Source organism: Capra hircus, chromosome 14, assembly GCF_001704415.2.
Source record: "Capra hircus breed San Clemente chromosome 14, ASM170441v1, whole genome shotgun sequence".
NCBI lineage: Eukaryota > Metazoa > Chordata > Mammalia > Artiodactyla > Bovidae > Capra > Capra hircus.
The window spans coordinates 16410025-16416347 of record NC_030821.1 but is presented as its reverse complement, the minus strand read 5'-3'; positions in this window follow the sequence as shown (position 1 = coordinate 16416347).

Genomic DNA, 6323 nt, shown 5'->3' with positions numbered 1-6323 from the left:
AACACAAACACACGAAGGCTAAAAAAAATATGCTATTAAACGACCAGTGGATCACTGAAGCAATCAAAGAGGAAATTTAAAAAACACCTCATGGGAAATGACAATGAAAACACGATTATCCAAAACCCAGGGGATGCAGCAAAAGCAGTTCAAAGAAGGAATTTTTATAGCAATACAATCTTATCTCAGGAAATAAGAAAAATCTCAAGCAACCTAAACTTATACCCAAAGCACTTAGAGAAAAAAGAACAAATAAAACCCAAATTTAGTAGAAGGAAAGAAATAATAAAGAGCAGAGCATAAATAAATGAAAGTTATTTATTTAGAGAAGAGAACAATAGCAAAGATCAATGAAACCAAGAGCTGGTTCTTTGAAAAGATAAACAAAATTGACAAACATTTAGCCAGACTCATCAAGAAAAATATGAAGAGGGCTCAAATCAGTAAAATTAGAAATGAAAAAAAGTTACAGCTGACACCACAGAAATGCAAAAGATCATAAGAGATTACTAAAAGCAACTATCATCATTGTTCAGTCACCCAGTCATGTCTAACTCTTTGCAACCACGTGGACTGCAGCACTCCAGACTTCCCTGTCTTTCACCATCTCTCAGAGCTTGCTCAAACTCACGTCCATTGAGTCGGTGATGCCATCCAACCATCTTGTCTTCTGTTATCCCCTTCTCCTCCTGCTTGCAATCTTTCCCAGCATCAGGGTCTTTTCTAACAAGTTGGCTCTTTGCATCATGTGGCCAAATTACTGGGGCTTCAGCTTTAGCATCAGTCCTTCCAATGAATATTCAGGATTCATTTCCTTTAGGATTGACTGGTTTGGTCTCCTTGCTGTCCAAGGGACTCTTCTCCAACACCACAGCTCAAAAAGCATCAATTTGGCTGATTCATGTCAATGTATGGCAAAAACCACTACAATATTGTAAAGTAATTAGCCTCCAATTAAAATAAATAAATTAATTTTTTTAAAAAATCATCAATTCTTTGATGCTCAGCCTTCTTTACAGTCCAACTCTCACATCCATACATGACTACTGGGAAAACCATAGCTTTAACTAGACGGACCTTTGTTGGTAAGTCATGTCTCTTGCTTTTTAATATCCTGTCTAGGTTTGTCATAGCTTTTCTTCCAAGGAGCAAGCATCTTTTAATTTCATGGCTGTGTTCACCATCAGCAGTGATTTTGGAACCCAAGAAAATAAAATCTGTCACTATTTCATTGTTTCCCCATCTATTTGCCATGAAGAGATGGAACCAGTTGCCATGATCTTAGTTTTTAATTTAGAGTTTTAAGCTAGTTTTTTCACACTCCTCTTTCACCTTCATCAAGAGGCTCTTTAGTTCCACTTCACTTGCTGGCATAGGATGATGTCATCTGCATATCTGAAGTTATTGATATTTCTCCCTGCGGTCTTGATTCCAGCTTGTGCTTCATCCAGTCTGGCATTTCACAAGATGTACTCTGCATATAAGTTAAATAAGCAGGGTGACAATATACAGCCTTAACCTACTCCTTTCCCAATTTGGAACTAGTCTATTGTTCCATGTCCCATTCTGACTGTTGCTTCTGGACTTGCATATAGGTTTCTCAGGAGGTAAGAAAGGTGATCTGGTAATCCCATGTCTTTAAGAATTTTCCAGAGTTTGCTGTGATCCACATAGTCAAAGGCTTTAGCATACTCAATGAAGCAGAAGTAGATGTTTTTCTGGAATTCTCTTGCTTTTTTTATGATCCAACAAATGTTGGCAATTTGATTTCTGCTTCCTCTGCCTTTCCTAAATCCAGTTTAAACATCTGGAAGTTCTCGGTTCACATAGTACTGAAGCCTAGTTTGGAGAATTTTGAGCATTACTTTGCTAGCATATGAAGTGAGTGCAATTGTGTGGTAATTTGAACATTCTTTGGCATTGCCAAAGATGTCAATCTATGACAAAGGAGGCAAGAATATACAATGGAGAAAAGAAAGTCTCTTCAATAAGTGGTGCTGAGACTATTTTTAAAAAATTGCAATGGAAGGAACAGTCCTAAATTCATTCTATGAGGCCACCATCACCTCGATACCAAAACTAGACAAGGATAGCAGAAGCAAAGAATATTATAGTCCAACACCACTGATGAATATAGATGTAAAAATCCTCAATGAAATACTAGCAAACACAATACATTAAAAGGATCATACACCATGATCAAGGGATTTATGCCAGGACTTTTCAATAGCCGCAAATCAATCAGTGTGATACACCACACTAACAACTCAAAGAAAAAACTATATGATCATCACAATAGATACAGAAAAAGCTTTTTGACAAAATTCAACATCCATTTATGATAAAAAAAGAAAAACTCCAGAGACTGGGCACAGAGATAACTTACTTCAACATAATAAAGGCCATATATGACAGACACACAGCAAACACCATTCTCAATGATGAAAAATTGGGAACATTTTCTCTAAAACCAGGAACAAGACAAAGATGTCCACTCTCACCACTTTTACTCAACATAGCTTTCAAAGTCCTAGCCATGGAAATCACAGAAGAAAAGGAAATAAAAAGAATCCAGCTTGGAAAATAAAGAGTAAAACTGTCACTGTTTGCAGAGGACATGATACTATACATAGAAAATCCTAAAGATGCTACCAAGAATCCTGGGTTGCCACGCCTTCCTCCAGGGGATCTTCCCAACCCAGGGATTTGGATCCAGGTCTCCCACATTGCAGGCAGGTTCTTTACAGTCTGAGCCACCAGGGAAGCCCATGAATATGGGAGTGGGTATTTCTCTGGGGATCTTCCCAACCCAGGAATTGAACCGGGACCTCCTGCATTGCAGGCAGATTCTTTGCCAGCTGAGCTACCAGGGAAGCTCAGAAAACTACTAATACATCAATGAATCTGGTGAAGTTGCAAGATACAAAATTCATACACGGAAATTTATTGTGTTTCTATACACTGACAATGAAAGATCAGGAAGAGAAATTAAGGAAACAATTCTATTTATCATTGTATCAAAAAGAATAAAATACCTAGGAACAAACCTACCTAATGAGGCAAAAGACCTGTATGCAGAAAACTATAAGACTCTGATGAAAGAAATCAAAGATGACACACACAGATGGAAAGATATACCACGATCTTGAACTGGAAGAATCAATATTGTCAAAAACAACTGTATTACCCAAGGCAATCTACAGCATCAATGCAGTCCCTGTGAAATTACCAAAGGCATTTTTCACAGATCTAGAACCAAAAAAAGTCTTAAAATTTGTATGGAAACACAAAAGACTCTGAATAGCCAAAGCAATCTTGAGAAGGAAAAATGGAGCTGGAGGATTCAGGCTCCCTGACTTCAGACTATGTGTAAAGCTACAGTAATAAAAACACAAAGATAGATATATAGATCAATGGAGCAAGACAGAAAGCCCAGAAATGAACCCACATATTTAATCTAGGACAAAAGAGGCAAGAATATACAACAGAGAAAAGACAGTCTCTTCAATAAGTGGTGCTGAGAAAGCTGGACAGCTACACAGAAAAGGACGAAATTAGAGCATTCTTTAACACCATACACAAAAATAAACTCAAAAACGGATTAGACTTAAATGGAAGACTAGATACTATAAAATTCTTAGAGGAAAACATAGGCAGAACACTCTTTGACATAAATCATAGGAATGTCTTGTGGTAATGATGTTACCTGGGGTCAGTCAGTCAGTCAGTTCAGTTAGTTCAGTTGCTCAGTTGTGTCCGACTCTGCGACCCCATGAATCGCAGCACTCCAGGCCTCCCTGTCCATCACCAACTCCCGGAGTTGACTCAAACACGTGCGTCGAGTCTGTGATGCCATCCAGCCATCTCATCCTCTGTCATCCCCTTCTCCTGCCCCCAATCCCTCCCAGCATCAGAATCTTTTCCAATGAGTCAACCCTTTGCATGAGGTGGCCAAAGTATTGGAGTTTCAGCTTCAGCATCAGTCCTTCCAGTGAACACCCAGGACTGATCTCCTTTAGAATGGACTGGTTGGATCTCCTTGCAGTCCAAGGGACTCTCAAGAGTCTTCTCCAACACCACAGTTCAAAACATCAATTCTTCGGCACTCAGCTTTCTTCACAGTCCAACTCTCACAGCCATACATGACCACTGGAAAAACCATGACCTTGACTAGACAGATCTTTGTTGGCAAAGTAATATCTCTGCTTTTTAATATGGTATCTAGGTTGGTCATAACTTTCCTTCCAAAGAGTAAGCGTCTTTTAATTTCATGGCTGCAGTCACCATCTGCAGTGATTTTGGAGCCCCCCAAAATAAAGTCTGACACTGTTTCCACTGTTTCCCCATCTATTTCCCATGAAGTGATGGGACCGGATGCCATGATCTTCGTTTTCTGAATGTTGACCTTTAAGCCAACTTTTTAAAGTCCTCACTCTTAGCAACCTTCACAAATTTCATCTGCGGCAATGGTAAGACATGTAGCGGGCAAGCAAGAAAGTGGAGATTTCAGTTCAAATGCTGTTGCAGTGGTCCAGGTGAGAGATCTTGATGGCGTGACAGCAGAGGACATGTAGAAAGGGGCAGATATAGGCATCTTTCGGAATAAACAGGGCTTACTTGTGGGTTGACTTGCTGAAGGGTTTTGGGTTGACCAACTAAGGGAATAATGGTGCCATTTTCTGAAACAGGAGCTTAGAGAAACAACCCACTGGAGGGCAGGGAGAATCAAGGATCCTGCCTTGGCCTTTATAGGACTTGATGCCTATTAGCCACGCAGGTGGAACTTCTAGGTAAACATGTAGAGATCTCATGGCAAAGGTGGGATGGGAGATATAAGCACAGGAAAAACAAACGAAAAAAGACCTTCTTGAGAACATATGCAGCTTTGGGCTGCTTAGTCATTTAACTCTTCACTGCTTTAGTATCCTCATCTACAAAACAAAAGCAATATAAAAACCTAGTTTATAGGGTTGTCGGGAAAATTAAGTGAAGGAAAGTCATGTCAGGCTCTCGGAATAGTATTTAGTGAGTGCTAGCTGTTAACATCATCACCCTTATCCTTATATTTTAGAAAGAAACAGAGTCTCTCAGTCGTATCCAACTCTTTGTGACCCCATGGACTGTAGCCTGCCAGGCTCCTTCATCCATGGGATTTTCTAGGCAAGAATACTGGAGTGGATTGCCCTTTCCTTCTCCAGGGGATCTTCCCGACCCAGAGATCAAACCCAGGTCTCCTGTACTGCAGGCAGACTCTTTACCATCTGAGCCACCAGGGAAGCCCTAAGAAGATAAATGTTCAAGAGATGATTCTACTTAACCAAGTTCCCACAGCTAGGCAATGTCTGAGTTTTAACAGATTGATGTGAGTTTTTTTCCACTGAACCGGGGGTCCCCTCCTCCCCTGCCCTCACCATGTGTATGCGTAATAAGTCAAGTGAAGTTGCTCAGTCGTGTGTGACTCTTTGCAATCCCATGAACTGTAGCTTACCAGGTTCCTCTGTCCATGGAATTTTCCAGGCAAGAGCACTGGAGTGAGTTGCCATTTCCTTCTCCAGGGGAACTTCCTGACCCGGGGATCGAACCTGGGTCTCCCACATGGCAGGCAGACGCTTCACCCACTGAGCCACCAGGGAAGCCCCATGTGTAGTAAAACTGAACATGAAACTGAACATGGACCAGGGGCAGGGGAGTGAGTAGAAGGGGGGATGGGGAGTTACTGTTTAGTGGCTGCAGACTGTTCGTTTGGCAGATGAAAAAGGTTCTGGTGATGGGCCGTGTTGATGGTTGCAAAACAATATGAATGTACTTAACGCCACTGAACTGTACACCTAACAGTGAGACAGGAGGGAAGGGGACGGGGCACAACCTTTAAAAGAATGACAAGCTGTTGTGGATATGACAAAAACTGGTTAGAACCGATTAGGCCCAAGATGCTGAAAAATTCAACTTCCAATAGGCCTTGAGCTTCATTATATGCTCATTATAATACATTAGCATGTGCTAAATAACACACCCACTGGCAGCTTGACTGTCCCATGGCTGACCATAAAAGGCCAAAAAATGGGTGGTGCTCCAGCACCTGGAAACCCTCGCACCTTCCCTGAAATAATCGAAATGATTCTGATAGTTTACGGGGAACGATGAACAGTGGCACTGAATTCACGGTCTCTGAAGGAGAAGATTTAACTCTGCGACCAAAGAGTCTCAGGCACCCAGAGCTCTGTGTCGATTTTATTAAAAAGTGAAAGTGACAGAAAAGCTTCTGACATAGACATCAGAAGGGGGCAGGAGAGTACCCATCTGGCTAGTTTAAGCGGGGCCTT